Below are 15899 nucleotides of genomic sequence, written 5' to 3' on the forward strand. Positions count from 1 at the left end.
GATGAAATCCTTGAATATATTAAACTTCTACAGTAATCAACAACTCAACATCTATATTTTCCACCGGAGTTGTAAGGTATATTGAGATATCAATCAACATAATCATATTTTATATAAAAATGTAATTTAGTTTTTAATGCTTCGAAAATGCAACCACTAGAGTCAGTGGTAAATATAGTTTGGAGTATATAAAGGAGTATATAAAGAGAATTTAAAGAATTCGATAAGAGAAGTAAGTTATTATATTATTATAACTAATGAAGTGAGCATGTAAGTCCATCATACGTGCACTCAACCCCGTGCAGTTTATGCATGTGACAAAATAGACATTACCTGTTTGATGGTTTGGCACTTTTGCGAAAAGAAAGCATTCTTCCAATGTTTATCTGTTAGTATTTGTGATATTCAGCAGCATCAAACCTTATGTTGAACCACGTTGTGGGATTTCATGATCTCATCTCAGTGTCTGAACTGTGTGATTTCCAAGGTCATTTTGTGATCTCTTAAGGGGGAATGTTCCCCCATGCTTGTCTTCTGATTGAAGCCTGGCTACAACCATTTATACTCCGCTCAGAGTCACCCTCCAGCCATGCTCACAAATTGAATTAGTTTCAGTCTGAATTTGTGTTTCAAAACTAGTAATTATTTTTTAACCCCAGAGGAAGCCAAGAGAAATGAGTCAGATCTTCACAAGTCATGAAATTTGACGATATATGATTTAACACCAACCAAAGGGACACAAGCCTGAAGCACAGCAATTTAGCAAGCATTCATCTGTTAGCAAATTAAATCACACCGCATTTGACGTCTTTCAGAAAGTTGGATAAATCTGATGAAAAAGTTTTTCTCTCAATTACCATCTGAAATTAATCTCCTTAATCCCAATTTGATCTCTTTCATGCATATGAGGGGGTATCTTCATCTGCCCACCTATGTGTTTTAAATCTCCGCCACAGAGTTAAGATGGAACGTGACTGTAAAACTTAGTCCTACGTGAAACTGCCACACTCATGCAGCTCCATGAGATGAGAGCGCTGATTAGAGGAGATAGGTGCTTAACTGACAGCCGCTCATTATCTCTTTCTGTAGATGGCGGAGTCTCCAGCAATGTGTGACAGGGCAGGAGAGTTGCAAATTTTAACTGATGTTTCATTTTTTCTTCTTTCTTTTTTTTTTTTATATCAAATAGAACAATCAGGAAAGGAAAACTAAGGTCGTAGAAACTACTTACTCGAATGCTTCCATTTTTACCTGTTTTTTCCACTGTGGCACATTTCAGAATGACACATTGTACTTTCAGCTTCACTGCATTTGACAGCTATACAGTAGTTACTTTTAAGATGAAGATTTTACACAGTGGACAACATAGCAATCTTTTAAAATACAGCACAGTGTTACATATTAAAACAGTGGTTTCCAATCTTCATAGCTTCTGATTTCTTGAAGAAGACGGTGTGTGATCGAGGTCAAATTTCAGATGTCTGCGTGTTACCAACAGTTTCATTGTTACAGTAGTGATTGTTCAAAACATCCAATATATTCTCAGAAATTACAGAAAAGGGTATAAAAGCTGAAAACGGATTTCTGTATCCAAACTTTTTTTTATTGTTTCCTCTCCTATTAATCATCTAATGACCCTTCAGATTTATCTGCTGTCCCTGTGTATAAAACTTTATGTAAAGTAGATCAAACTGGTTCCATCTCTAGCAGCTGCACTGACATTCTTGCATTAACCATCAAAAGATCTTGTTCAGTATATACTTATAATTTAAAAAAAAAAAAGTATACTTTATATTTTTATACTACATTTAGCTCTTAATACTTAATGCATGCGATACTTTTACTTTCAAGATGATGTGTTTACACTGCTGTATTCTTTTACTTAGGCAAAATATCTGAAAACAACACTGTAGGCTCTAATGGACAGTAGCTTGTTCGAGGGAGTCCTTTCCTAGAGCTCACAATAAAGAACTCTGAGCAAAGAGGTGGTTATTATTAGCGAAACTGCTACTGTTATTGTTTGGATATATGTGAAAGTAATCTGTGCTTTTTCATGTCAAGATTTTAAAGCGCTACATGTGTGAGAATCATTTGATATGGCTTCTGAATTTACTAGATTTCGGCCCTACTGAAACTACAGTGAAGGATTAGAATTAAGTCGTGGTGTACTGAAGCTGTTATATGCAGTTCATTTTTTCCTGTTCATTTTACCCATCTGCACCTGTAGAGTGATTATTTGCTCCCCTCAATATAACATGAATAGGAGACAGGCACATATTTCCCTTTAAACCTTCAGTCCTTTATTTTTATAAAAACACAATTGCCTATAAATGTACATGTAAATATAAATAAAAAAAAAAACGTGTACATTTAGCTGTTTTACCTTGTGCTTGTGTTCGCCATGGCAGGGAAGAATCATGGGGTGGCAAGTCTCCTTCGTATTAAGTCTCATCTGCAGCAGAGGGGCTTCCAGCTGACAGGGTAGGCCAGCAGGAGAGGACTTGGCTGGAAAACTAAAGAGCTGATCAAACTACAGACCACCAGCCGGCACTAACATGGTGGTTCAGAACATTCACACTCACCCAGAACTGCTCCCAGCATCTGAGCAGCTGGCACTACTGTTGATACTGATCAGGCCTAGTTACGTACCGGCTCTTCCCTCTTTAAGGAGCACTTTGAACACCCAGTGCCCTACATGCCCCAAGGGCCGCTGTTATGTGAGGGCCTTTATAATAGTAAAGAAAAGGAGTCTCATCTCCTTTTTCAGGAGTGGTATTAGTTTAAAATAGCCAGAGCTGACACAGGGGCAAAATGCTGGCCTCTTCACAGAGCATTTTGGTCATTAGCGTGGACCACATAGCCTGTATAGTGGTAACCTCCGGAGGTCACTCTGTTCACTAATTGTACACCACAGGCAAGATCAGATTGCGTTGTCAAGAAAAGGGGAGACTGGTAGCTTTGCCCTTTTTGTGTATTCCTGAAGCTGATTAGATAATGAAGTCTTTTTCCGGACTCAAGGCCTGAGTGAGCAGTGGTTAGACACCACTGCTTTCTGATATCGCCAACTCAATAGTGCAAGGTTTCTAATGTACTATGGATCTCATTTAGCAGCATTTTGTTGGTTGTATGTTTGTTTTTGTCTGTTGTACAAATTGTTACAGCTGCAGTCAAAATTATTGAACTCCCATTGCACATTAGGTTTATTGGTAAAATGTGCAAACTAGCATGTGTTTGCAATAAACAAATCAAACAAGAACAATTTAAATAGCTCGATGCAACTAATATTACATGCGGTTTCTCCAAATTCAACACAAAATGCCACTTTTAATGACTACTGTAGTGTCAAAATTATTCAACCCTTCATAACAAGCATCTTTAGTACTCAGTAGAGCACTCTTTTGCTGTTATGACCTGCTGCAAACGTGATGCAAAGCCAGACATCAGCTTCTGGCAGCGTTCCTGGGGAATCTTAGCCCATTCCTCGTGGGCAAAGGCTTCCTTACAGAAGGCATGACATTTTCTCCCAGGACTTCTTGATACTTGATTGAATCCATCTTGCCTCCTCCAGACATACCGCTGATTCATAGGCCCAAAAAGTTCCAGTTTTGTTTCATCGCTCCACAGAACTGAATCCCAAAATCTCTTTGATTTATTTATACAGTTTTGAGCAGATTGGAGCCGACTTTTCTTGTGCTTTTGGGTCAGTAGTGGTGTACGCCTTGGAGTTAGAGCATGAAGATCCTCAGCGTTTAGTATGTGCCTTACTGTGGAAGCTGAAACCTCGGTCTTGCTGCAGGTCTTTTGCAGTCATTTGAGGGTTTTTTTGACCACCTGCCTCCTCAGGAATCTGGTGGCAGCCGTTGATCGCTTCCTTTTTCTGCCACGTCCATGTAGTGTAGCCACCAACTTTAAACTTGCGAACTACGCTTCCAACTGTATCTCTAGGAACATTCAGTGCCTTTGCTAGCTTTTTGTATCCTTTTCCTTGTTTGTGCGAGGCAATGATCTCTCCTCTGAAGTTTTTGGATAATTCTCTTGCCCTAACCATGTTTCTAACATGCAATCAAATGTCACCGTCAACAGTACAAGTGTTTGAGGTGTTCTGTCTTAAGCACACCTGATGCAACTAATGAAACCCTTGATTGGTTGTGTCAGCTGTGCTTGAGACTACACCTGATTTGCAAAAGTGTGCTATTATGAGGAGTTTGTTCAGGGAGTTGAATAATTTTGAGGCGGCAGTAGTCATTAAAGTGGCATTTTGTGTTGAATTTGGAGAAACCACTTGTAATATTAGTTGTGTTGAGCTATTTAAATTGTTCTTCTTTGATTATTACAAACAACTGCTAGTTTGTATATTTTGCCCATAACACTAATTTGCAATGAGGGTTGAATAATATTGATTGCAACTGTATTTGTCCTCTGCTCTACAGTGCCATTATTTTTATTGATGCATGTGACTGCATGCATGATTGTATACATGTATGTCTCTGCATGTGTGAGTCTGTGTGCGCTGACTCCAGAGCCAAGTGCACATCTCTGCCTTATCTGTGCGGCCTGGCGTCAGCCTCCTTAAGTGCTGTCAATGTCACATGGCAACAGCAGCGCTGCAGCCTCTTAATTGGTTTAGGAAAAGCATCCTTGTCATTTTGCGGTCAGTAAACTCCGCTAGAGAAAATGAAGTCCAAGCTTCTGCCACCTCCTTCAACCCCCACACAGCCAGCCCAACAAAAAAATAATGATTATGTGCCGTGTATATTTGTGTGTTTGCTGTTTTCACTTTTTGCTTTTAGAAATAATTGCTGTTGGTTGTGTGGCAGCATCAGAGGGAGGGCATTAATGATTCTCGCTGGCTGCGAGGATGCAATGCGCTGTGGAGGGCGGCGGAGAGACCAACTCATTTTCTACTGTAGAACTAAACGTGTGTATTTGTGTGGGTGTGTATGTGTGTATTTTAGTTTCAGTTTTTTTCTCACTTTGTTGTGCAGTGCAGACTGTATGCAGCCGATAATAATTACTTTAGCAGTGTGTGCAGATACAGTATGTGTATATCTGATGAATTTAATAAATGTGTGTACGCGCGTGTGTGTGTGCGTACAGTGTATGTGCATAGCTGTCCTTTTTCACGGATTAGCTGGTGAATGCTGCAGGAGGATGATCAGACTGGGAGCACACCAGGGTTGCTCTGCGATCACACAGGGATTATGGGGGATATGGAGCTGTAGTGCATTCCAGGGCCGCCTCCAGTTAGACTCATCTCCGCCACGCTCCCCTCACACACACCACTTTAATTGCCTTTGCTTCTTTCATTACTTTTATTGCCTCTCCTCTGCATTGCGTGCTCCCTGAGCTTGTGGAAAGGTCATTGTGATGGCGGTGGTGTGCTCACAGCCACCGTCTCTCTGACTAGCAGGAAATGGCTATGGGGCTGAAGCTGGGGAAATGAGGGACACACTGTCACGCTGTGCAAAGATTTTCATCACAGAGTCTGTAATTCATTATTTCAGTATAAGTTTTACATTTTTAAATGCCACACAGTGTGTGTCATTTCCAAAAATAAGAGTGATTTTGCTAGGCAACAATGACAGTGAATAGGAGGAGCCGTGCAGAAATACAATTATTAAATATATTAAAGGCACTGAAGGCAACAACATAGCCCTTAGATATGCATGTGCTTTACTGCCTCCCCTGTGCACAATACTGAGGAAGATACCAGTATAGGTGGTGGATGGATCCTCCAGTGACTTGCAGGTTCAATTGTGATACAAAGTTTGACAATTAACAATATGTGTGTATATATGTCCTTCACTTATATACTCACATATTCCTCTGTCCTTCACTCCCCATCTCTCTCTTCTCTGTCCCAGTAAAAGGGGGAGGTTTTGCGTCCAGCCAGACTTCTGGTATCTGGTATCCATAAGATGCTCTCCACTGTCAACCAGTAGGTTGTAAATGTAAGTATGGCTTTAATACACACCACACTACTGCTGAGATCTCTCTGCACTTGTACAATAATTGGGTTTCATCCCAGCAATAGCTAATGCTCATTTTATCATATCCCAACATTGCTGCAGGCGAGCAAATGAAAAATTGGCACAGAAAATAAAAGAGCAAAGCACGAAGATAATCCATCTCCGCCAAGAAAGAGAAAGTGGACAGAGGAGAGTTATATTTATGTGATTTTTGTGTGTGTTTGTACTGAATATAATTGCAGGCACACATGAATCCTGATGCAGGAGGATGCAGAAGCTCAGAAAATTGCGGTGGAGACTCTATTCTGAGTGTTTCAGGTATATACCGCAACAATATACTGTGTATTCATTTTCAATATACTATTCATTTTAAATATTATTTCTGTATTACTAGGTCATCATACATTTCGAATGCTTCATTTTAACTTACGCAAAGCTGGTCACTGAAATGTATCATCATTTATCATCTTACCTTTTATTTGGCTTAAATGATCATTTACACTGCCTGGCCAAAAAACAGTCACCACCTGGATTTAACTAAGCAAATAGGTACAAGCCTCCTATTGGATAATTAGATAATTGGTGATTATCTTTCAAGTTATTTAACTCCAACTGATGCAATCAGTAGCTTTTCATTTCTTAAACAACCATGTTGAAAGACACATCCGTGGTCGTGGAAAAGATGTTAGTCTGTTTGAGAAGGGTCAAATCATTGGCATGCATCAAGCAGAGAAAACATCTAAGGAGATTGTAGAAACTACTAAAATTGGGTTAAGAACTGTCCAACGCATTATTAAAAACTGGAAGGATAGTGGTGAACCATCGTCTTTGAGGAAGAAATGTGGTCGGAAAAAATCCTGATTGATCATCAGTTAAACGCTTGGTGAAATCAAATTGAAGAAAAACAACAGTAGAACTCAGGGCTATGTTTAATAGTGAAAGTAAGAACATTTCCATACGTACAATATGAAGGGAACTCAAGGGATTGGGACTGAACAGCTGTGTAGCCTTAAGAAAACCACTAATCAGTGAGGCTAACCAGGAAAAAAGGCTTCAATTTGCTTGGGAGCATAAAGATTGGACTCTGGATTCAATGGAAGAAGGTCATGTGGTCTGATGAGTCCAGATTTACCCTGTTCCAGAGTGATGGGGGCATCAGGGTAAGAAGAGAGGCAGATGAAGTGATGCACCCATCATGCCTAGTGCCTACTGTACAAGCCTGTGGGGGCAGTGCTATGATCTGGGGTTGCTGCAGTTGCTCAGGTCTAGGTTCAACAACATTATGTGTCCAAAGAATGAGGTCAGCTGACTACCTGAATATACTGAATGACCAGGTTATTCCATCAATGGATTTTTTCTTCCCTGATGGCACGGGCATATTCCAAGATGACAATGTCAGGATTCATGGGGCTCAGATTGTGAAAGAGCGGTTCAGGGAGCATGAGACATCATTTTCAGACATGGATTGGCCACCACAGAGTCCAGACCTTAACCCCATTGAGAATCTTTGGGATGTGCTGGAGAAGGCTTTGTGCAGTGGTCAGACTCTCCCATCATCAATACAAGATCTTGGTGAAAAATTAATGCAACACTGGATGGAAATAAATCTGGTGACATTGCAGAAGCTTATCGAAACAATGCCACAGCAAATGAGTGCTGTAATCAAAGCTAAAGGCGGTCCAACAAAATATTAGAGTGTGTGACCTTTTTTTTTTGGTGGCAACTTTTATTTTGACCAGGCAGTGTATTTTCCTTTGTTTGAAAATAATAACATGATGTTTTATATCTTTTATGTGAAGTAATTCCAGAAATAAATTTCAGAGACTACAGTATTCACTCTCTATCTAATCATGTGAATGCATGGATCTTTTGTTCTGTGTTTGTACTGAGGTCGAATTTAGTGTAAAACATCACATTGCAAAAGCAAACAACAAGAAGTGTTTGTGTCCGAATAGGATGCATTATATTTCTATTTTACAGCATACAAAGCTACTGATTGAAGTTCGCCTTGCTGCAGTGATGTTAGAGCATACGTGAGGTTAGGTCTGAACTGAAACTTTGAATCAGGACAGGTCATACTGTTCAGCTTGGTGTTAAGCTACTCTTTAAGGCACAGGGGTCTCTGGGAGTGTGAGTTTAACAGTATGACATGAGCTATTGCTCGCTTTGCTTCATTAAGAGATATTTTCATTAGTATCAAGCATGTGTCTACATGTTAGCACAACTACCATAGACACAGTCTCACCATTCTTTGTGAAAATAGTTTGCTTCCTTTTCCCTGCATCCACTGACCAAACTGACAAGTGAGACATTGCAGACTCTGCCTTGATACAGTTCTTGATTTGGTGACTGTCATAGTCCTGGCAAATACATCTGTTCTCTTCCAAAAGAGGGGCAGCAAATCTATACAAGCCCCTCTCTGTGACTACATGTTCCCTGCTTTTGCTCTGGTCGACTCCAGAGACAGTGTCAGTGACAAAGAAGTGAGCTTTCAGCCAGGGCGTGAGTGTTTCTGGAGTGGCTCATCTGAAACACGGGTCAATAGAAACACTCACCAGCACATCACAGACACTGAAAAACCAAGATGCTGCATAACTCCCAGGATTTTATTGGCTGTCATGTTGATTTTTCTTGTTCTGGGATTAGCATAGGCCTCAGTGTGTTTGTGTGACTAATGGCCTGTGTTTTCCGGCTGTGAAATCCGCAGCCTGAGAGCCCTGAACAGTCTGCACACCAGTGTTTAAAGTCCTCCACCCCCCCTGGGTTGTGCCTCTGAGTCCTGCTGCTAATGCAGCCACAGCACATTTCTCTCTTCACCTCAGACCAGAGGCTCTTCTTTACATACAACCATGTTTAGCACTTCTCTCCTTCTGCACCCACAGTGACCCCCACTATAATCTGCTCGGCTCTAGCCAGCTTGTGTCATCCTCACCTGTGTGGCCCAGCCTCGACTGATGGCTAAAGCTTGTTAACACTGAAGACACATTTGTGCAGTTAGCTGAGAAATGTGGAGGGTGGCAGAGGGAGTCGGTGATCAAAGGACATGGAAAGGCGGCAGAGGAAGCGGCGTCACCTCGCTGGTGCAGTTTGAGCCTCTAGAGTTGGCAAACTTTTCACCTAGCTGACCCAAGGACACTCTGCCCTCCAACTGATAAGTGTTGGTCGCTGTTAGTGTTCACCGAGACCCCATAGGACGCTTTAAGTAAACATGTCACTCAAACATCACCATGGAAACTTTGACCATTTTCTAAATAAATATATTAATAAAATATTATTTTTATATGTTGCTTGAGAGAAGGCTATCCTGTGGTGGAATGGTGTCCCACAGACGACGCCATCTCACATTTCTTAGCCAATATGACAGTGCTTCAAAGTAAGCCAGGTTTGTGTTACCTGGCATTTGCCTGCAACACATTTTTATCTGACATCCTCTCAAAATTGAAAGCAGGGAAATTGGGGCTGATTGAAGGGATAAGTTTTTGGTGATGGAAGGACAGAGGCAGCATGAGAGCGAGGGGAGAAAGATGTGAACCCAATCTCCTATGTGTTGACTGTACTGATTAGAGGCTTGTGCTACGAAGAGCCTCTCGATCCCCTCATTCCTTCTGTTTACTTTGAACCTCACCAGGCTTCTCAATCCAGGCATCACCGCAACGAGAGTCCCCTCTCAATCCTTCTCAACTACAGCAATATCACCTGCATCACAGGAGGCACAAGCACTCCTTTGTACGCCATCTAGTCCAATTAAAAAGATGACTGGGGCTAGGAGGGGTTTTGTTGATTTTGTTATTCCATTAGGAAAAGTGGAGTAAGTAGTGTGATTAGTAATGTGAGGAGATCTGTGACATGTCAGAATATTAGCTCAGTTTCCGATGGTCTAACGGCTCTTCATGCGTGTATATTTGTGGAGACCGGTTGAGAGCAGATGCAAACTCAGCCCATTAATGGCTGCAGGGTTACTGGAGCAAAGTCCAGCTAATGTTTTGGTGCATTCAGAAAGCCTACAGGGAGCCAGGATTACAGAGCGGGGCTTAAAAGCAAACCAGAAACCCAGGGAATAATAATACATAGATAAATAAGGGATGGAATGGCATGGGAGAAGCTAGGAAAATAGCACACCTATTCTCATACCGCACGTTTGTTTATTTATGACATCTGTAGGCCTGGTCTGGATGCAGGATGGGGGGCTGGTGAAATGCGTGCACGGGCTTTCCCGCTCGTAGACCGGATCCCTAGCTTTCATTAAGTGTCATTACCAGTACTTTCAGAAGGCTGGCCGGGCTGAGACCTGACATCCCCTCTACAGATAGTTGGCCATGCATATGGATGTATTTCTGATCCCTCTTATCCAACACTGAGGAGGGGGAATTAGGCCAGCGAGAAGGAGTAGAGGGGGCTTAAAGGGTGTGTCCATATCTGACTTTAATGGCGAAGATGGAGCTATTACTTCAGTTGAGGGACAGTATCTGTGCTTGGTTTGTTTTTGTATCACTTAAGATTCTCCCTTTCTGTGACCGTATGGGTCATGTACACCCATTTATGCACCGTCAGATACAGTTTTTGAAGAATTTTGCAAACATCTTGTGCAGAATTCATCCAGTACAATAAACTCACAATGCTATTTTAAAATGTGCATTTCTAGCACCATGGTATTCATTAGCAATTTGCTGTTGCAGTTCACTTACTTTGAGAGCGTCCCCTGATTGATGGTGGGATGGTGGGATGGTGGGATGGTGGGGGGGGGGGCTTGTTGTGTGTATTTGTATATTGGAGAATGAAAAATTCATACTGTACGCTTTTTCGAGCAGAAGTTATCTAGATTCAGTGTAAATGGTACTTGGGATTAGATTTTCACAGCAGATTGCTGTTATTAAGGAGAAAAAGGCAACTCCTTTGAGCAGTCATCTTCCTGGGAGGCAATCTATTTCTCTTTCACGCAGCCCGAGTGCTGGACCAGGCTCTTAATGCACTGAAGCAAAAGTGCTTCGGTCCGCAACCTTTCACGCCTTCAGCTCTCCTTTATGTGATTGAATAGTTAATAACTATGAGTCGCCTTTGAAAGCTCTGTGCCTTGGTCCTTCTGAGGCACTTCTCTTCTTTTTGTCTGTTTGGCTGCTGTACTTGCCCATTGCTCTGTCTGCCTGCATGTCTACTTGCCCCAGATGCCAAGTCGACTGATAGCCCACCTCTTCTCCACCAGCCCCTCTTACTTTTATCTTTGTCTCTCGCCTGACTTGCCGTTTGTGTGTCTGGCTGTCTGGCTGTCTTAGTCTGTACATCAGAATTTTGAGGGCTAGGGATCAGCTTTTTCATCCACTTCCTCCTTCCTATTCACACTCACATAAATAGACACACACAGAGTCTCACACAGCTCATTAGCCCATCCCACGCTCACAGCTCTGGCAGAATGTGACCCTGCCTAATTGTGTACCATGCTCATTTGTTCTCCCTGCATGATGTGACGATTGCTTATTTATTCTCCTCAGGGCTCCCATCTCACATTAAAATGATTGACTCATTTCATTCACTGCACATTTTCAAGCTTTATTTGATAAGCTCATTTCCCTTGGCATTCAAATACCTCCTTTTTCCCATGCTTAAAAGTTATAATGTTCCGAGGCACATTATTATTCATAGTCGGGATTGTTTCTTCGGCTAATTATCTGTGTTAGAAAATAATTTTGAACGTGTGATTCTGTTTATTCCGGTGGAATTGAGCAGCACAAAAGGGCAGACATTAACTATGCAGCTGGAATAGCTCAGGAGCCAATTGTGTACACAAAGCTGGCAGACGCGGTCAACAAGAAGCTTAAGAGGGATTGGGACGCTGTCGAAACTCGGCCAGAATAAGCAGAGCAAATTTGCATTCTGTTAGAATTTACATCTGGTTAGAGACCTGTTTTACAAATGAAAAAGCCATCAACCTTTTTGTCCAGTCATGTAACAAGGGAGTGTTTTGACACTTAAAAAAAGCGTAACAAGCGATGGCTGATAGGGGATTTAGGCAGCATTGTTACAGCAGGATTTTAGCTCTGTGATTTCTCCAGCTGACAGACGATGTTTTCTCCTTCCAGATACTGTGTATCGACCAGGCCCCGGTGACACGGCACCTGCTGGAGACTCTGTCAGTGCTCCGGTAGGTCAATACAGAGCGTGATTTGTGATAGTGACAAGCATAAAAAGGTGTGACTGGCAGTTAATACGTTTGAGGGATCATTAGGACTCATCTATATTGGTGTTAACCAGAAAGAAGTACAGGAAGTTGAATTAAGAAAGAATGTTTGGTCTGATCTTTAAGTGTATTCACTAATGTCTTATTTATTCTAAGACCCTTTGATTGTACTCCAGCAATACATTATTGGGATTTGGTGACTCACAAAATTGAAGCAGCAGAGATCAAGACATGCCAACTTTCAGAATCAAACATGGTTCAGGTTCTGAAAACACTGGGTGTGATCTTTAGTTTCTCTAATTGGACATATGATTACATGTTAGGGGGTTATTTTGGCACACGTCAGAAAGCTCCTCTTGTCACACTTCAGAAAAAGTTTCTCGTTAGTATCAGAACCAGAACTCAGATTTCAAGATGAATATATTGACAATAAAACGCGAAACAAAGCCCAGCCATCATAAACCCCCAAATAAAGATTAATTCAATTTTAACATCCTGCGTTTCAAACAACCTTGATGGTCTTAGATCATCACTTTATTGGAATGATGACTATGATGCCTTTTGTTCTTTTGCAGTGATTTGGCTTCAAGAGGAGTTCTGATTAGAAGATCAGAGAGTCTGCAGAAGAAGAGAAGAATCACTGCCAGCCTCTCCCAGCCTTCACGTTCCCAGCTTGTTCGAAGATTGGGGCAGAGACGGGAGAGTGTCTGCTAAGGATTCTGTCCTTGACGGGACCTTAACCTTGACCAAGCAGCTCTCAGATGTGATGTTTCCTTTTTTTTTTTTTTTTTAACTTTGTCTGCGTTTCCAATCCAAAGCCCATTCAATTATAATAAGTGACAAACAAAAAGACTTAAGTTGGCAGAAACAGTAAGATAAAGATATATTTTCTAGACATCATTTAGAATTTTCAGTTATTTGAGTATTTAACTTGTCTTTTCTTTTGTTGAGATTGGATTGAGGGTTCAGTTTTGCAATTTATCAAATGAAATATTTAAGCTGTTGGACGTGAGATACAAAAAAGATGATACTTTATCTGTGTAGGTAGAACATTTGTTCCCAGCTATTTGTTGTTTTTTGTAAAAATGTCCTCAATCGCAGCAATGTTTTTGTTTCAACTGTTTTTTTTAGCCCGCTTCAGTTGAATAAATGATGAGCTAATAGGAATATCGATTCATATTTTATTATTAGTTGATTTCTACAAAAGAAAAGTTGAGCCCTCGTGTTCTGAGTTGAAGCATCTACTAGATCAACAGACCCACAAGCCAATGAAGCCGAAATCTTAATGAATATGGCCAGATAGACAAGAAATTGCAGCCAAATAAAAGAATAATAAAGGCATCTAAACCCTAACAAGTCTGCCTTTGTTCTTCCTCTCCACCCACCACAAGCAGGCATTGTTGCAGCTTTGAGGGCAGCTCTGAGAGTTCCATGCCCATCGGCCTTCAATCACATGGGATGTCTGAGTTTGACAGTATAAAGTCTTTCTTCTAGAACAAAATAAGACCCCTAAGCAATAGTGGATGAGCTGTTAGTAACCGTACAGTCCACAGGGAGGTAGACCAAGCATGGTAGTACAGTATACACAAAGTGCTGGTTAGGGATAAGACAATGGACCAGTGAAAACATTACAGTATGCCGCAACATTTCTTACTATTTGCCTCTGTTAGCATATCTGTCTGTTGTGTTGGCGAAGACTGCATCTGGCTTCACGCAAACCAAAAATAAAGCTCACGAAAACTCCAAGTTAATCTGGTTAAACTCACTGACTGATGAAGAAAAAGTAAATTATTCTTTTGATACTCTCTCTCTCATCTCCCTTAGAAGTCTTTTTCCTGCAGCATCCTGTCATTCCATACATTGAGTTGCGTTCATTTCAGATTTTTGAATCTCACTGAGGATGCGGCATGAGTCACACAGCAGCCTTGTACTGTAGTAGGTAAGTTATTCAGTCGCTGGCAGCGTGGAAGGATTAATTCCAGCCTTACACCAAGAGGACATCATCAGTTCCTGCCTTGGCCAAATCAATAGGCCACATTCTTCGTAGCATAGCAGTCAATACGCAACACTTAAGGTGTCCGAGGAAACCAAAGAACACCAATAATTGTTATTAATGCTTTGGATATCCCCAAGCATTGTGTTTAGAAGCGGTCCCCATCTTAAAGACATTCAGCCACAACATCCTGCACGAATGTGTCGTCTCCCTGTCTATGACTGCACTGTACAGGAATGTCAACGCAGACCCATATAATATCATTTTCTCCACGAATGTCGCCGGTGTTTAGCCTCACAGCCAGCATGAATCTAATGATGATGCTTTCAGTGGTGTAGAGTGAAAAATTAGGGCTGCCATGAAATGTTCTGCGTTCGTGGTCTCCAGAGGAGTGACTGTGATCACTGGTCAAGTGCAGTGACAAATTCATCACTTTCTCATCTGAATCTGCAATCTCCGAGCCCTAAGCTAAGATGTGAACACTATAACACTGGTATTGTCTTTGTAAGGAGATGCTGATACTTGGTGTTTAGCACCGCTGTGCCAGAGTGCAGTTTGTTTAACATTCAAATTGGTGCTTGAAATGAGTTTGGAGTACAGCGTGATTTAAAGAGTGAACAGAATCTTTCACAACAGAAACAATGTGTACTCCTTTAGACCAGAGGTGTCAAAGTCATTTTAGTTCAGCTGCCACATACAGACCAATCTGGTCTCAAATGGGCCGGACCAGTAATATAACAGAATAATATATATAAATAACAACAACTCCACATTTTTCCCTTTGTTGGAGTGCAAAGAAATACACTGAAATATTAATGAATAAACGTGTACGTTTAATCAACTATTCTTTTATAAAACATTTTATGAACAACCTGAAAAAATAAGTGCAATTTTGACACATTGACGCACTAAAACAATGTAACCCTTAGTGGACAAATTAACATGTGGTACAAGTATTTTTCATTAAATTTCATGTCAAATTGGACCTTCTGTCAGTCCCGATTTTGGCCCACAGACCATATGTTTGACACCCCTGCTTTAGACAAATTAATTTCTTTTTGACCCGTTCAATCCCATACTTTTCCCTGCAAAATTCAGTCCACATAATATTTATGATTTTTTTTTTCTATTTAATTTTGGTTATGTTACTTCCAAGTAATTTAAATAATGTCCGTTAATTAATAATAAAAATAACTTTTTATTTCTTGACTGTCAGCATAAACTTCTGCTTTTCCAAAATCCAGTGTACATTCAGTGAAAACACCACAGTTCAGTGGTTTATAAATCTATTTTCTTATTCTCTGAACAATATGCAGCGTGTTGCAGGGACACGAGACACAAACGGGCTTTAATGCACCAACCGGCGCTGCAAGTTCCACGCTGTACACAAAGTCCCACTATAACCGAGTGCAGCATGAAGTGAAGGACAGCTAACAACAAGCGCATGTTGCCTCCCGTTTCCATCATAAACAACATGTGGGTTCAGGACTGTTGAAGGTAAGGGACTACAGAAAACAGGGGGGCGAGATGCGGTGTGTGTAACATTCAAAATTCAATCAAGTGAAGGCCATCTCCAGCAGGGTAACGGCGTGTGGAGGCGGGGGGAGATGAGGGAAAACTCAGCTGAAGTTTCCACTGGGCCTGCTGCGCTCCTAATGCAGCCTTGGATGTAATTGGGTCCCAGAAGGCTGTTCATTATTGCGGGCGAGCGAGGCAACAAAACAGAACGGGGCAGAAGGAGAAAGAAAACGTCTCATTCTTTGCT

The sequence above is a fragment of the Chelon labrosus genome (assembly GCF_963514085.1).
Source record: "Chelon labrosus genome assembly, chromosome: 3".
Classification (NCBI taxonomy): Eukaryota; Metazoa; Chordata; class Actinopteri; order Mugiliformes; family Mugilidae; genus Chelon; species Chelon labrosus.